Genomic DNA, 17,604 nt, shown 5'->3' with positions numbered 1-17,604 from the left:
TTGTGTGTATGTGACCAGGTCTGTGGCTTTCTCCTTCTACAAGGTACTTTAAAACCTGAGGCAGTGCCTAAGCCCTTTCCGCCTGCATGTTAGCTTCTAAATCAGGCAGCAGGAGCTGCTGCTGTAAGTGTTCTCTGGGTGGGAGAGTGTGGGGTGCTGTGTGTGGGTCCCACCCCGTGCAGGCCTTGTGTAATACAGAGGTGTCCAACAGGAAGTCAAAGATCGCCACTTTTGTGGTTGTGATCTTTCCATACTCATCACATTATGCTATACAGCCTTTACAGAGCCAGGCACTCCCAGGACCACTCCCCCACAGAGCCAGGCACCCCCAGCCCCCCTTTTAATTCAGTGCTGGAGACTTACCAGAGCCACTGCTGCCACCATGCGCTTCTCCCACGAAGCGGGCAGATGGCACTCCCCGCGTGTGGCTCTCCGGGGGAGCCACATTTAAAGGCTCCAAGAGCTGCATGCAGCTCCAGAGCCACAGGTTGGCACCGCTCCCCACTTCACAAGAACACAGTACTCTGTTCCCCCACATGTGGCGAGTGGTGAACGTAGTGGACACCCCTACTGTAATAGCTCATGCCTTTGTATTGCTCCAGACTATAGTCGCAGTCCATTGGCAGGTGGTTAGTAACCCAAATGACAGCATAAACCCTGGAATGATACTTAAGATTGGTCAGGGGCTTTTACGGGGCTGGAACTCAGGTGGTCGTATTAGTTGTTAAATGTGGCATTTTTTCCATGTAATCATTGTTTATTTGCAGATAAATGTCTCCCTTATTTCCAGGTGGAATGCGAGTGCCCTCTCCCCACGCACAGTTCTGTCCAGTGGTGCTTATTGATAATTCCTACACTCTCAGAAGATTAGGACTGGAAGAGACCTCAGGAGGTCCTCTAGTCCAACCCCCCGCTTAAAGCTGGACCAACCCCAATTACGTGGCTGCAGATTGACTCCTCATGTGTGTGCCAACTCCAGGGCTCAGCCAAGCCATGCGATACTGCACATTAATTGCCCTGTCTAATAAACTATGTTGCATTAAGCAATCCAACTCCAGTTTGACTCTGCAAATGAAAGGCCACCTCAACTTTCCCCGGTTGAGTTTGCCGGGTCCTGAAGGAACAGAGCCACAAAGGGATTTATATAAAAAAATATTAATTGGAGCTAGTGCCCAACCTGCTGGTCTATAGAGATGTTCTCAAGTTCTCTAGCCTAATGAATAATTGTGGAACAAGTAGAACAACTTTGATGGAAAATACTGAGAAGACGTTACTTTGGATAGGTCACTTGAAGGCAGGGGTTGAAACCTCTGCTCCATGTTGGGAACGGAGGGGATTCGAACCTGCAGCTCCCTTACTAGGAGTGACTACAAGTAGTGGTGGAGGAGCTTGAGGTTGAATATTAGAAAAAACTCTTTCTCCAGGTGAGTGGTGAAGCACTGGAATGTGTTACCTAGGGAGGAGATGGAATCGCCCTCCCTAGAGGTTTTTAAATTCCGGCTTGACAGAGCCCTGGCTGCGATGATTTAGTTGGCGTTGGCCCTGCTTTGAGCAGGGGGCTGGACTTGATGACCTTCTGAGGTTATTAAGGTTACAGAAGATGGAGACACCTTGTCATGGGTGCAGGGTTGGTCAGTTTTCCCGCAGCAGCTGCTTTGCAAAGCTTCTGTGAAGGGAAATCGACCAACCCAAGCCAGTTGGGACTTGGGCAGCCTTGCTGATTGAGCCCTGAGCTGGGGCAGGGTCATGTAAGTGTGCAGTGAAATTTCATTTATTCCCACCCCGCACTTGACTCCGCAAAGAGCTGTGGAGAGGGGAAATAGGTGAAATTTCTGCAGCACACTTTGACAGTTAGAACATAAGAACGGCCATACTGGGTCAGACCAAAGGTCCATCCAGCCCAGCATCCCATCTGCCGACGGTGGCCAATGCCAGGTGCCCCAGAGAAGGAGAACAGAAGACAATGATCAAGTGATTTATCTCCTGCCATCCATCTCCTGCCCTTGTTCTGAAGGCTAGGGCACCATACTTTATCCCTGGCTAATAGCCATTTATGGACCTAACCTGCAAAAATTTATCAAGCTCTTTTTTAAACCCTAATAGAGTCCTGAGTTCTTGCAGCATACCAGTGTGCTACAGCACGCTGACTGAAAACCACTGATCTAGATCCACATTTCAGTGAAAGGCTGGCTGCATCCATTTCTGTTGCAATGTGTAATGGCGAAAGGCTCTGGAGGGCGGGAGGCAGAAACACGCTCCATATCTTTAAAAATAGCCACATAGCTGAGAGAGGCCCTGCGTGGGTGTGCCGAGAGATTTGTTGCATTCAGAAGAGTGGGGCCCTTTGCTCTACATTACTCACCTAAGTTGCAATGCCCCATCTACCATGCTATTTATACCTGTGATAGCAGGGCATGCAGTGTACTGGGTTGGCACTTGCACATCCCAGCAAGAATAGCTGTGCTGTAAAAATCGCCTAATGAAGCCCACTGTAGAGCATTGCGGCTTTCTGAACCCATAACTGCAATTCAGTTGCACTCCTGAATACACAGATGGAAAGGACTCGATGTGGATGCATTGGAGAGGGTCCAATGGAGGGCATTGAAAATGACTAAGGGGCTGGAGCATGTGTCCTATGAGGAGAAGGTGGGGGACTTGGGCTTCTTTAGATTGCAGAAGAGAAGAGTGAGGGGGGACTTGATAGCAGCCTTCAATTTCCTGAAAGGGGTTCAAAAGAGGATGGAGAGAGACTGTTCCCAGTGGTGACTGATGACAGAACAAGAAGCAATGGTCTCAAGTTACAGTGACGGGAGTGGGGTGGGGGTCTATGTTGGATAGTAGGAAAATCTATTTCCCCCGGGCGGGTGGTGAAGCATTGGAATGGGTTCCCTAGAGAGGTGGTGGAATCTCCATTCCTAGAGGTATTTAAGTCCTGGGTTGACAAAGCCCTGGCTGGGATGATTTAGTTGAGGTTGATTCTGCTTTGGGGAGGGGGCTGGACTCAGTGACCTCCTGAGGTTCCTTCCAGCCCCAGGGTTCTATGAGTCTGACACAAGAGTCAAAGGAAACTTAAATTTAATGGATGACAGGAGAGGGATCACTTTGGTGATTGCCTGTACTGTTCACTCCCTCTGGGGCATCTGACATTGATTCTGTCAGAAGACAAGGCACAGGGCTAGATAGACCTTTAGTCTGACCCAGTATGGCCATTCTCGGCTACGTCTACACGTGCACCCAACTTCGAAATAGCTTATTTCGATGTTGCGACATCGAAATAGGCTATTTCGATGAAAAACGTCTACACGTCCTCCAGGGCTGGCAACGTCGATGTTCAACTTCGACGTTGCTCAGCCCAACATCGAAATAGGCACAGCGAGGGAACGTCTACACGCCAAAGTAGCACACATCGAAATAAGGGAGCCAGACACAGCTGCAGACAGGGTCACGGGGCGGACTCAACAGCAAGTCGCTCCCTTAAAGGGCCCCTCCCAGACACACTTTCATTAAACAGTGCAAGATACACAGAGCCAACAACTAGTTGCAGACCCTGTATATGCAGCACGGACCCCCAGCTGCAGCAGCAGCAGCCAGAAGCCCTGGGCTAAGGGCTGCTGCCCACGGTGACCACAGAGCCCCGCAAGGGCTGGAGAGAGAGTATCTCTCAACCCCCCAGCTGATGGCCGCCATGGAGGACCCCGCTATTTCGATGTTGCGGGACGCGGATCGTCTACACGTCCCTACTTCGATGTTGAACGTCGAAGTAGGGCGCTATTCCCATCCCCTCGTGGGGTTAGCGACTTCGACGTCTCGCCGCCTAACGTCGATTTCAACTTCGAAATAGCGCCCAACACGTGTAGACGTGACGGGCGCTATTTCGAAGTTACTGCCGCTACTTCGAAGTAGCGTGCACGTGTAGACGCAGCTCTCATGTTCTTAAATTTAGCCTGGGTGCTCCGTTGTCCCTCAGCTTCTTCTTTTACTGGTTATAGTCAGAGAATGAACTTTGTTCTTTCTGTAAATCTTTTGTTAACCCAAAAGCTTCAGGATGTGATTTTATAAGCAGTGCATTGCTTAGCTTATGGAACAGTCTGTAGCTACGCACATGATAATTCCCAGCACGCCTGGCTTAGTGCGGAATGTGCGTGTTCGTTTTGTCTAGGTACGGTTCCAATAGTGTGAAGTGTGGGGGAGTTTATTCAGTGCCTTTGGCTGCAGAGTTGTTGTTTCATATGTGGACGGTGATCCTCACGGGAGTTATCAGACCCCACCATAGTTTCTGAAAAAGGCAACGCTTTTCTAATTGCTCAGCCACAGTCAGGGCAGGTTTGTGTTCATGGACATTACGCAAGCAAGGCCTTTTCTTGGATTGTGTAAGAGGTCTAAGGAGACTAAGGAGGGATATGATAGAGGTCTATAAAATTATGACTGGTGTGGAAAAAGTGAATAAGGAAAGGTTATTTACTTGTTCCCAAAGCATAAGAACGAGGTGTCCCCAAATGAAATCACTGAATTTAAAACTAATAAAAGGAGGTGTTTCTTTGTGCAGTTCAGGGTAGTCCTGTGGGACTCCTGGCCAGAGATGGTTGTGAAGACCACGAACTTAACAGCATTCAGGGAGAGCTAGCTACATTCATGGACGTTGGGTCCATCAATGGCTACTCGCCAAGGTGGGCAGGAATGGTGTCCCCAGCCTCTGTTTGCCAGAAGGTGGGAATGAGTGACCAGGAGGGATCACTTGATGATTACCTGTTTTGTTCACTCCCTCTGGGGCACCTGGCATTGGCCTGTCGGCAGACAAGACCCTGGGCTGGATGGGCCTTTGGTCTGACCCAGTCTGGCTGCTCTTATGTCTAATTCGAGCCTCAGGTAAGCGGGAGCAATTTCACTGACTTATATCAAGTTTGATTTTGGCTTATTAAATTGACTCAGATTTTACTAGGGTATTGCACATTTTGTAGCTTCTATAGCATCCGTGAGCACATTCCTCCAGCCCCACCCCCCAAACTGCCTGCATGCTGCCCTGCCGTTCCTCCTACAAAAGAGACTTCTGGAACCATCGACTCCCTCCTTCACACCTGGAGGTCTGTGTGTCCCCCACCTCCTTGTTGTAGGGGCTGTGTCCCCTTTCCTTTCCCACCTCTCTCCATGCTAGAGTCTCTGTGTGGCTTCCCATTCTTTCTCTCTTCCTATTTCTTTATTTATGCAGATTGGAGTAGCTCTCTTCCATTGTCCTTCCTCACCAAACCATCTGCTTCTCCTCTGCCCTCGGGAGCAGCCGAAAGACAACGTTTGTAGGGTTTGTGTGCAAAATGAGCACGCTCCTGATCTGGCTTTTTTTGATCCTGTCCCTTCCCTGAGCAGTGCCTTGCGTGCCCAGGCTGCCCTTTGCACGCTGGTACTTGGCATTTTACAGCTTCGCTGTTTGAAAAGCTGGAGGGTTTCTTTCATTGTTGCCCCTGGAGTGGCATGTGTTAGCCGCAGTTGGACGTTTCCCTGGTAAACCCAAGCAAATCTTTTGCAGGCTGAGCCTCTCTGAAGGGGCACTCTCATCCAGCACCATCCATGATGATTTTAGTGAGCTGGACGACCACGTATCACAGGTGTGGCCAAGTTTCCCATGGTCCCATCAAGTTTGTTTCCAGCCACCAGTCCTGGCTCTCAGTGCTCTGTGCTGTTATTTAGCTGTAATTTACCCCTGAATGTCTTCTAAGAGCCCAGTAAGCAGTGGAAGTGTTGGTAATGCTGCCAGACAATATTGACCTCCTGTGGTCCAGCACCGATCAGGTCCCAAGGGTGCCAGATTAGAGGTTCAACCTATAATAAGTGTCCAAGAACTGGTATCTCACAAGTCAGGGACTTTGCTCTGTGTGAGCGGCTGTGCCTCAGGGGTGCTGTGCCCATTTCTATCACGCAAGGGCTGTCCCAGAAGACAGACTCGGGCTTCTGGCTCAAGGCAGTTGCCTGACGTCCTGTTGCCTGGTGTGAATCCTTCAAGAATGCTCCAGCCATTCAGTAATTATTGCAGCTGATTGAACTGACCTCGGTTCCTCCCAGAGGCTGGCGAATCAGTGGGGCTCTACCAGATTGGTGTGAGTCGGAGATCTGGCCCATTGTACTCCTGGTGGAAGGGTGGTTAGTTAAGGTTGAGTTTCCCTTTCACTCAGACCTGAACATCTCACTATCTCCCATCAATGCTCTCTTGTGAGCGTGGTGTCAATGAGCCGCCAAGACAATTCCCCTGAGCCACCCCAATTATACAAGCCTTCCAGCCTCGTTTCCTGTAGCGTGCAGGTTGCAAATCCATTGCTGTAGGCCAGCACGGGGTGGGGGGGGCCCTCGGCTCTCTGATTGGTCACCTTGTTTGTTTTTCTATGTCAGGGGACCTGGAGCTGTACCGAAACTGCGCCCTCCCCCACCCACACCATCCCGGGCGGCGTTCTGGGCTCCCAGCCAGATGTTTCTTGCTAACAGACTCAGTAAGGCAGGGCCTGCTCAGTGTAGGGTTTCTGGCCACCTGTTGGGAGAGCTTAAGTCGAGTTTTTTGAATGCATTTTGTGCAGTCCAGGCACAGCAGAGCCGACTTTCTCAGGCAAGCGGCATCCTGAGCTAGATATTACGTAAGAGAAAAAAGAAGCCCACAGAGGGCTGATCCCGATGTTTGGGTTTTCATTCACCCCAGAACAAGCTGGTTGGGGAACAGTTACCAGCACCAGCGTCTCCTGCAGCTGGGGGCACAGGGCTTCCTCTCAGCTCTCTGCCTGGATGGGCAGGTTAGTGACCCTTCCCCTTACTCAGAGAGGTGGCTAGCTCCTGCCCCTTTTCCAGTCAGCCACAAGTAGGCTAGGATCTCTCCTTTTCTCCCCACTCCCAGCCTGGCCTTGGCTGCAGGTAGAGCCTAGTGGAGCTAGCTGGGCCCTTAGCCTCTCTTTAACCCCTGCTGTGCTGCCTGGTCATTTCTCTGCTTCATCACAGTAATTAAGAACAAGATCTACCTTAACTCTTCCGATGCGCACCGTGATATCTCCAAATACTCGTCATTGATATAGGCTAGTAAAACAGAGAAAGTTACAGGAAAATTGCAGTTAATTGCGATCTCTCCTTGGAGAACAAAATAATTTGGTCCTAAATAGAAATACAAAAAATATTTGTTTGGTTTTTTTGTTTTGTTTTTTTTAAATGAAACATAAGTCCCAACTCCAGCTGATTTCCAGGAAGCCACATGTTGTGCACACTCAGATCTTACATAAACAAATGAAGAACAGAAATATTTTGTCTCCAGCCTTGTTCCATGACAGTGACTTTGGTAACTGTTGTAACAATGGGATGGAAAAATGTGTGTGGTGGTTTTTCCCGCCTTTTTTTTTCACAAAAAATGTGTTTTGGGGCAGAAAGGAATGAAAAGGCTCAAGCAAGCCCCATACGCTTGTGTACATGGCTGGGAGACAGAATTTTTAAAAGTTGCCACAAATGTTGGGTGCATCACTTTCTGGTTGCCTTACATGAAGCACCTTGAATCTGATTCTCGGAAGAGCTGAGTGCCTACAACTGCTATTAGGATTTTTGGTTAGCTTGCACAGTGTGGAAGTGGGACTTGGATGAATGGACTGTGCAGTGGGTGGAATGCTGGCTAGATTGTTGGGCTCAATGAGTGCTGATCAATGGCTCAGTGTCAATGTTGACAGCGAGCATCAAATGGAGTGTCTCAGGGCTTGGTCCTGGGGCTGGTTTAGCTCAATATCTTCATTAATGGCCTCTCTGATGGGTTGGTTTGCAGCCTCAGCAAGTTTCCAGAAGACACTAAGCTGGAGGGAGAGAGAGATATGCTGGAGCATCCACAGTGAATTAGACAAATTGGAGAATTGGGCTAAAAGGCATCTGATGAGGCTCAACGAGGACAAGTGCAGAGTTCTGCACTTAGAACAGAAGAATCCCAAGCATTGTTACAGGCTGGGGACCAACTGGCTAAGCAGCAGTTCAGCAGAAAACGACCTGGTCATTACAGTGTCTGAGAAGCTGGATATGAGTCAACAGTGTGCCCTTGTAGCCAGGAAAGCTAACGGCACAGTGGGGTGTGTTAGTAGGAGCATTGCCAGCAGATCTAGCAAAGTGATTATTCCACTTTATTTAAAACTGATGAGGCCACATCAGGAGTACTGCATCCAATTGTGGGCTCCCCATTACAGAAGGGATGTGGATGCATTGGAGAGAGTCTAGGGGAGGTCAGCAAAAATGATTCAGGGGCTGGAGCACATGACTTATGAGAAGAGGCTGAGCGATTTGGGCTTATTTAGTTTGCAGAAGAGAAGAGTGAGGGAGTATTTGATAGCCGCCTTCACCTACCTGAAGGGGGATTACAAAGAGGTTGGAGAGAGGCTGTTTTCACAGGTGACAGATGGCAGAACAAGGAGCAATGGTCTCAAGTTGCGGTGGGAGGGGTCCAGGTTGGATATTAGGAAAAACTATTTCCCCGGACGGGTGGTGAGGCACTGGAATGTGTTACCTAGAGAGGTGGCAGAATCTCCATCCCTGGAGGTTTTTAAGTCCTGACTTGACAAAGCCTGGCTGGGATGATTTCGTTGGGATTGGCCCTGCTTTGGGCGGGGGACGGGACTCAGTGACCTCCTGAGGTCCCTTCCACCTCTTGGAGTCTATGGGCAGGGAACGAAGGAGCATGGGAAGGGCAGGGTAGGAGCCAGGGAAGAGGCATGTGGCCCATGCCCCCCGGGAATCCCCACACTAATCCTCCCTGCCCCAGACACTGAGCACTCTGGCTCCCTGAGTACACATGAATGCCCAGTAGCAGGGCATGGCTCAGTTCACAGTGGGAGTATCTGACATCCCCTCGGCCATGCAAAGAATTCAGGCCAAGTGCCCTGGCTAAAACCAACAATTAACACCCATAACTTACACACCACTTTATGTATTTCATGGCATCCGGTAGCTACCTCCTCTTACTCCTCTTATCTTTGAACAAAATATCCCCAGACATTGTTGTGTCAAACCATCTTGTACAAGATTGGGCAGTGGCTGTGCTAGCTGGTGTATAAGTATGTAAATATCCAGTGTCCAGTACAGGCTGGACCTCCCATATCCAGCACCTTCAGGACCAGACTGGTCCCAAATGAGGGGATTTGCTGGACCAGGGAAGGTCCCCCGCCACCAGCCCCCTGCCTGTCTCTGCCCTGATTCCAGCCCCCCACCTCTGGCCTCAATGATGGCTGCTCCAGACCCTTGGCCCCAGCTGCCTCTGCACCGCCAAGGGCTCTATCCACGATCGTGGCCCCTGCATACTGGCTGAGGGCTGCTCTGGCCAGGCAGGGGAGAGATCCAATTCCTGGGTGCACTGCTCTGGGGCGGGGCCAGGTCTGGCTTCCAGACCCTCTGCTGCCGGGCAGTGGGGCCTCCACTCACAGTCCTGCTATTGCGAGGCAAGCAGGGGTCCTGCACAGGTCCCGCCCCCAGCCTGGTGCTCTCTCGTCCCTGGCACATCGGTGGTTGCCAGATGAGAGAGTTCTGGATCTGAGAGGTGCAGCCTGTGCACCAGCCACAACTTTGCTGAGTTCAGGTACTGGACAGTGAACATGTGAGCATGTACCTTAACCCATGGCCTGTGTTTGGGTCACAGCCTCCAACTCCCAGGTAAACTCCTTAGCCATTGGCTAAAGTTTAATTCTGGGACAAAGCTATTTGGAGAATTTATGTTAAATTTGCTAATAAGTCCATGTCATCTGCCCCTGGACTGTCTGGCAAACCAGCTGCGAATCTGAAAATACTCGCCCAGTTCTACGAAGGCACAGCAAGAAAAACGCTGAGGAATGAACTGGGGAGAGGCAATTGGTTCTAGATGTCTGGGTGCGGCCCAGGTGGAGAGGCAGCCTTCAGAGAAAGGGACTTAAGTGCCTTATTCCACACCCGATCTGCAGGTGCCCAAAGGGCTGAGCTGCAACTGTTAAAAGCCTCTTTCAGGAGAGTCCTCCCGAGTTGTATAGGCAAGTCAGTTCTGTGCCCTCTGGCTGGCAAATGTCAGGGTTATGCCTGGACTGCCTCAGCAGTCCTTTTCAAAATATATATTTAGCACTGCAGTGGTCTCTCCCTAAGCAACCGCGCACACAGCAGATGTCCCAGATGCTAAACATAACTTCTGCTGCCGTCTCATCGGCAGCCAAGGCTCCCCATGTTCGAGGCATTGGTGATAGGGCCATTTCCATCCCTCCCACCACCCCGTCAGCTAGCCAAAATCCCTCAGCCCCAGGGAAGCTCCTAATCCCTGGAAACTGGTTCATGTGCCAGGTATAACTGAGACTCTAAAATGCATGCTACAAATGGCAGAGGTTGGTGGGGACAGCGCATGCTGTGGCTGTGCAGTCCCGTGAGGCTGTGGGGATAACATACGTACATGTCCTGAAACCAGGATGGCGCATAAACCTCTGTCTGTGGTGAGCAAAGGCGTTTCTCTCTCCCTTGTGATAGCCACTAGAGCCCGGGGGCTTTTAGTGAGCTCCAAATAGGCTGGGAACTGCAGGAACAGAATGGTCATGTCCTTAGCATGCTGTGCTAGGTACATTTGACTGTCCCTCTGTGGTGCTGGGCATGTCATGCAACCCAGCAATTCCCAGGTGGCCACTAACGCCGTGCTCCTTTCTCCCCAGTCTGAGAGAGGCCAGGCTCAAGGGTTCATCATTGCCAGTGAAGCTGGGGGAGCTGCTGGCCTGGTAGCGCTGTAGGGATTGAGGCAGCGTGCTCTGCAAGGGCAGCCATTAGAGCCTGTGCAGGGAGGGCCCAGCACTCCCCCAGGTCACTGACTAAGTAACGCGGCTCAGTTTGGTTTCGAAGTAGGGAGAGATGTGATGAAGTGGGGGTGGAAGGGTTTTATTCCCCCGAGTTAAGTCACATGTGTTTCCTGCTGTCCTGCAGTAACTGGAGGTATGTGCCTCAGTTTCCCCAGGCACAGTACCAGTGGACAGTGGGGAGGGGAGTTTGGGTGTGCTGACTCCTCACACGTAGGCAATGGCCCTCCCTGCTCTTTGTAACCCAGGCAGCCAGGTGACCCCCTTCTTCCCTGGCAAACAGGAGCAAGATGGGAGGAGGGACCTGGCTGGTTGGAACTGGAATTGGGCTGGTGAGCGGGGCAGTCTGGGCTGGCTGGCGAGGGAAGAAGGGGGCCGGGGCCTGGGGCCTGGCTCGGGGACCCCTCTGGGCACTTCTCCCTCAGATGGATTGTACTGGCTGCTTGACAGCCAGACAGAAGACTAACCATGGCTCTTCTGCTAACTCTATGCAGCCGGTCCCTTTGGCTCTCCGTTGCAGGTTCCCAAGTTGTCACATGGGGCTTTGAACCTATAAACCACTGTGAAGTACACTGAAAAAACTGAGGCTCCGCTTGGATTGGGGTTGTAATCTCCTGTGCCTCAGTTTCCCACTTACGAAACCTCTACCTACTACAGGCCCTCTGCGAGAAGTTGGACAGCAGTGAAACCACCCCACACCCTGAGCCCAACAGTGCTGGGGTTCAGCAGGCCCAAGCCAGCTGCAGGTGCCTGAGTGCTGTGCCAACAAGTCCATGGTGCCAGGAGCAGGCAGCAGTAAGCGAACGCAGTCTCGGGATGGCCCTAGAAGGTGGGTAGTTGTGGGTTAACCAAGGTGGTTCTTAGCCCCATGAGTTAGAGGTCAGCGTGCTGGGCCTAGGAGGGTTTTATACTGCTGGACTGGAAATAGCTTTAACTCCAATGTGACTGAGGATGTTTCATTAGTCACAGACATGTCAGAGCCGTTGCTGGAGCCTGTTTTAAGCTCTTGCACAAGAAGGTTTCCTGTGTTTAGCTACAGGCTCTGGAAGCCACACAGTGTGTAAATGACTGACTGTCCCGCTTGCATTGCTCTGATCCCATAGCCCTGGGGTCGCAGGAGTCCGACCCCTACTGACAGCCACTGGTTCTGGCAGCCATGCCAAGCCTGTCTCATCTGCCACTGCTCCATGGTACGTGCCGCTGTGTTGCTTGGAGGTCAGTCTGTGCGGGATGTTGTCTTATTGCCCTTTGCTGCCTCTGTGTCAAATTTTGGCCATATTTGCCTGTGAGTGGGGATATGGGCAGGCCCGAGCAGAGCATTTTTGGGGGAGGATGTAAGTGGTGGGAGGGGACAGTGGGTGTGTTTGGAGAGAGGAGACCAGTTGTGTTGGGGGGAGAGGAGATCATCAGTGTGTGTTTGGGGGCGGAGGAGAGGAGACTGGATCTGTGTGTTTGAGGGGTCAGCGTCGAGGTTCAAGGTGGTGGACAGGAGTTGAGTGTGTTTGGGAAATCAGCGAGGGAGCAGCCTGAGTCGAGATTTGCAGGGAGCCATCAAGTGGCTTGATATCGTCAGTCTGGAACAATGAAACCTATGAAGAATTTGGTCCGATTGAGCTTCCTTTTCTTTGGGGCTTCTGGAAAGGCTCGGGGACAATGCTCCTTTGAGAATATTTTGCTGGATCGGAAATCTCCACACAAATGCTGCTAATAGATCAACACTTTTGCCCATTTATTGTTTCATTTAAATGCTTTTCAGCTTGCTGTGAAGTTAAATGCAAATTTTCCGTGTTTCTCCTGCTGGTCAGCAGTTGGTGGGGATGGCGTGAAGCCCAAGTCCCCAGGAAACCTCCTGCCGTAATCTGCAGCAAGAAGTGGAAAAGTTTGTTGCTAGTCAGAAGCTTTTAGAGCGTTGTTTCGATTGGCCATGGGCCATGTCGGAGCCAGAGCTGTATTACAAACAAGCAATGTTTGGGTTTGCTTTGGGGCTGTTGTTTTGTTTTTTCTTTAACGTTTTCGCTGAGGTTTGGCAGCTATCCCTGCAGACGGAGGCAGATTCCCCCGCTGGCGGGAGATGCTGGGAGAGGCGGGATATTCTCTTTGCCTGCTGGGTGCAAAACGGGGTCTATCTGTAACCACTGGCAGGAAGATTTGAACCTGGGACCTCTGGAGCTTAGCGCCAGAGCTGCTCCAGTTTGAGCTGAAAGCCAAGTGACTGCAGCTGAGGCTGTAGAGGAGACACATTCTTTTTCTCTGTAAGTGGTCTAGGTGCCACTCCATGAGACAATGAACCACACCCTTAGGTGGGCAGGTTCACATTGCCGGGAGCTTCATTTTTAGTACCGCTTGGTTCAGAACCATCAAGGCTCCTTAATTGCATTTCCATTTGTATCCAAGTCTCCATTGCTTTAGTCTCTGCTTATCATACATTGTTGAACATCATTGCCCCGTAGCTGCAATGCACTCTGCTCCAGCTGTTCCCTGCTGAAGCTGGCTACCAAAGCAGCATTGTATAAAACAGCCCTGCCGTGCCCCTCCACCATGCCTTTCCCCTCCTCTTCCCTTAGGTGCTAATAGAGCTCTTATTCTATAGGGGAACAGCTCGTAGAAGCAGCATGCTACTAAATATCCCCTGGAGAACCTATGCACCATTATCTATTCGGCATGCTTTTTTATAGAGAGATAAAAATAGACATAAATCTAATGCCATAGAAATATGTACCCTCCCAGCCTAACCCCCAGAGATCTTGCTACAGGTAACAATTATTATGCATTTATGGTATGTGTAATTTAAAATATATAGACTTCAAAAATGCTACCACTGGGAAGCTGTCAAGCCAGAGACTGTTACATTACTGTACTCTGATCCTTGGCTGGTGCAGTTAAATAGGATGGCTGAATATTTAATTTGCGGTGGCTGTCCTTACCGATATGGAGGCACTTACTCTGTAAAACTAAAAGGTGTTTTCAGCTGTATTCCCCAAGTTCAGGTGTGCACTGGAGTCCAGGGGTACTTTATCACTACAAGCCCTTGGAAGAGCTCTAGAGATCAGGGTGTTAGGGTCCCTCCATATCTGTATATGAAGGTAAACATTCATGGATCTACAGAGAATTGACTAAATCTTCACGTCACTTTGTTATGGATGGGAATCCCTTTTGCCAATAAAAGAAACATTGAATCAACTCTATAGCACCCTTTCTGCCCTCCAAAATTGAAACATGCTCTGGTGTCAGGAAGAATGTTTCCTTAGGGTAGTCTTCCTTGCAAAGCACTTTCTTTTTCAATTAGGACACAATTAAAAGGCCACTATAAAGGTAGTTTTTTTTGTCGTTGGAAAAAAATCACTTTTGAATTATTAGAACTGAATGTTCTTTCTAGGGTGTTTTCAGCTGCAGTTCAGCTCAGCATGACAGACCATGGCAATGTGGTGCAAGTGAACAAACAAAACCGGAACTGTATTTAACTCTTTATCTTGAATTCAGTATGAGAATACCTGCTTGAGAAAAGGGAATTATTGGTCCTACATGGAGCAGCCAAAGTGTGTGATATTTTGTACGGTTTTTGCCTGTACCCAACAGCACTGCATGTTCCTCATGTTCCTCTCTGAAAAGACACAGCAGAGGTTTTCACCTGACAAATTCATGGCGGTTAGGTCCACCAATGGGTATTATCCAGGAAGGGTAGGAATGGTGTCCCGAGCCTTTGTTGGTCAAAGGCTGGAAATGGATGACAGGTGAAAGCACTGTCAGCAGACAGGACACTGGGCTAGACAGACCTTTGGTCTGACCCAGTCTGGCCATTCTTATGTCCTTAGGTGAGGAAGGGCTATTCATTTTACATGAGTATGGAGGTGTGTACGTGTGAGAGAGAATGGGGTAGACAGAGAGGACGGAGATTTGATTAATCTGAAAATTGCAATATAGTTCACATTTTACACAATGAACACAACAGTGTGCAAGTCTTCTCATCACAATACAGGTTGGACCTCTCCAATATGGAATGTTCTTGTCCGGCAAACTCTGTAATCCAGCATCATTTTAGTTTGCTGGATGACCATTTATCAGGGGGTGGCCAAGTTTCCTGTGGGCCCATAGAGTTTGTTTCCAGTCACCAGACCTGGCTCTCAATGTTCTGTGCTGTTGTTTAGCTGTAATTTACCCCTAAATGTTTTCTTAGAGCCCAGTAAGCCGTGGAAGTGTTGGTAATGTGCTAGACAACATTGACCTCCTGTGGTCCAGCAAATTCTCTCACCCAGCACCAGTAAGGTCCCGAGGGTGCCTGATTAGAGAGATTCAACCTGTACTACTTTGTGACTCTTCCTGGCATGTTGGATCTGTTTCTCTTCATCAAGTGCCTCTCTGCTTTCCAGTGAAAGCAGCTTCTCCAGAGGTCAGTCCAGAGCGCCAAACAGCAGATCAAGTAAATAGTTGGGTTCCTTTTACTTTCCCCTCTCCCAGTACATGTTGAGCACTTGCCACCCTGCTGTCTGTTTTTCCTTGCCAAGGTTCAGTTCTAATTATGTTGATTTTCGTCAGCCCACCCCCTCCTGGAAGCTTATTAGGGTGAATATTTTTATTTATTATCATTTCGCCCAGCTCCTGCCAGCATTTCCAATTACTCTCGCCGCTTCCTTGTAATTGTCTTTCTGTAATGGCTCTGAAACAATTGCGCTAAATGAGGTGTCTCCAGCAAGATGAGAGTTTCACTTCATTAAAGGCTAATGTATTCTCGGCTCCAGCTCTGTGGGGCTGGCTTGGAAAAGAGACATTTAAACAGCTTCTTTTATTTTATAGAGACCAACTTTCAGTGTTGGAAGATTTGTGTGTGTGTGTGCGCATGCATGCATGAGCATGCACATACGCCACAATTATAATTTAAGGAAAATTTATGAAAGAGCAAACACATCTTTGAGGTGGACATGAAGGCCTTATCTGCTATTTGGGATTATGCATTCATATATATAGATAGATGTGCTCCTTCAGTTTCATGATGCCTGCTTGGATGGAAGACACAAAAGATACTGTGGACATGATGGGTCCAATTTACTAAGTATTTTCTGGTAGCCTAGCAAGCCTTGATTTTTACGCAGTGAAATAGGTTCAATCATAACAAGAGTTTTGAAGTTGTTTTCCATCGTATATCTACTTTGTGGAATGGAACTCTGACTGATTGGCTGGAGAAGAGAGAGTTCACCTCAAGTGTTCACAAGTTAGGGCTGCCAAAAATCATGAGATGGGGTTTAAAATCAGAGGGTTTTTTTTTTTTTAAATTCAGCAACTGCTGAATCCAACATTTGTCTTCTGCTTTTGAGTTTCTGCTCGCATTGCCCTTTCTGAAGAGATGCACAAATTGTTGGGCTTGACACAGGGGTAAAGTGAGTGAAATGCAAGTAGATGGCCTAGTGTTCCCTTCTGGCCTTTAACTGTATGAACTCTTACAACCTATGAAACTTAGGTTTTTGGGCTTTTCTCCACAGCCATGAGGACTAGAAGTTGTTGTAAAGAAAGCTGAAATTCTCAGCTAACCACATAACTCCAGGAGCTGGGGCTTTGAGTAACATAATAAATACTGAAAATCTCACAAGAACAATGCCATTTGCAACTCACTGTAGCCGTGGTCTTAGGAACTGCATCTTGGCTGGACAGGCCCATCAGACTGCAGTGCCTTCACACAAAGGGATACAGGAGTTACATCTTGTGTATATGGCTGCTACTGGAAAACAGTTTTCAGGGTCAAAGACGTGATTAGTCTAGTGACTAAGCTACCTTCCTTCCATGTGGCAACAGAAATAGGGCAGGGACTGATAGCTTTCCTGTCTCTAACAATGCTGTGGTTTTAATAGCTGATATCTTCCAGGCTTGGTGGGCTAGAAATGAGAGCTTAGTGATGTAAGCCAGGTAAGGGGGTGGTGTTTTTAATAACATAACATTGCATCATAGAGAAATACTGAGTTTGCCTGATCCTTGGCATCAAAAAAATTGAGAGATAGCTACAACCTTGGAACCCCAGCCAGAGCCCTGGCACACCAGACAAGCCACATAAAAATCTGGCTGCAACTTTATTGTTGGAACTGCACCTATGTAACACACGCTGGCAGTCTGGCTTTTTGTGCAAGGATGTAGGCTGGACCACATCAGGGGACAAGAATCCACTGAACTTTTGGGTGAGGGTGGTTGGTGTAGTTCAGGAGTTTGCAACGTGTGGCTCCACAACCACATGTGGCTCTTTAAGGACGTCTTTGGAGCTCCCGATGCTATAATTGTGAAATAAAAAAAAAAACTCCTTGTGATTATTTTTGATAAACCATGAATGTCCCAACAATGAACAACTCACTTAAATAGCACACGGTGCATGATCTCAAAATGTTGGATAACTCCCCCTTTTATATGTCCAGTGTCCATTGTGGGATCTGTGTTTTGGTCATGTTGCTAAGGAAATCTTGATTTGGAAAAGGAAGCTTGCAGCGTTCCTGCTGTGAAGGGCAACACGCATTTTAAGAAAGAAAACTGAGATAATGGGAAGTAGAACTGGCATAAGGAAGGTGGGTTTGGGAATGAAAGTCAGGAAGACAGTGGCACAAACACACATGTAAAGTGTGAGGAAATACAATCTGTAAAAGGTTTGTGACCGTCCTGCCGTAAACAGGCATTGCATCACAAATCATTGTGTGGGTGCTGTTCCCAAGTAGGGGTTACAAAAGTCTGGTTTGATGTTATTTATTTAGACCCTGTCATATTCACATGCAGTGTGGCTCTTGAATTACTGAGTTTTTTACCAAATTGAGAAAATGGTTCTCCTTGCTATTTTGGTTGCTGACCC

General features: G+C 48.9%; 1 protein-coding gene across 9 annotated transcripts in view; it reads left to right on the top strand.

The window, feature by feature from the left end:
- Positions 1-17,604, top strand: part of PKNOX2 (PBX/knotted 1 homeobox 2) — a 279,747-nt gene that overhangs the window by 62,294 nt on the left and 199,849 nt on the right. Inside the window, exon 1 of one of the 9 annotated variants that reach the window (XM_074977024.1) lies at positions 11,598-11,616. The exons of the other annotated variants lie outside the window; for them this stretch is intronic. The gene's annotated coding sequence lies outside the window, so the exon portion shown is untranslated. Of the gene's footprint in view, positions 1-11,597; positions 11,617-17,604 lie in introns of those variants that run through there. 9 annotated transcript variants of the gene reach the window in all.

Source organism: Carettochelys insculpta, chromosome 25, assembly GCF_033958435.1.
Source record: "Carettochelys insculpta isolate YL-2023 chromosome 25, ASM3395843v1, whole genome shotgun sequence".
NCBI lineage: Eukaryota > Metazoa > Chordata > Testudines > Carettochelyidae > Carettochelys > Carettochelys insculpta.
This window is presented reverse-complemented; position numbering and strand designations above follow the sequence as displayed.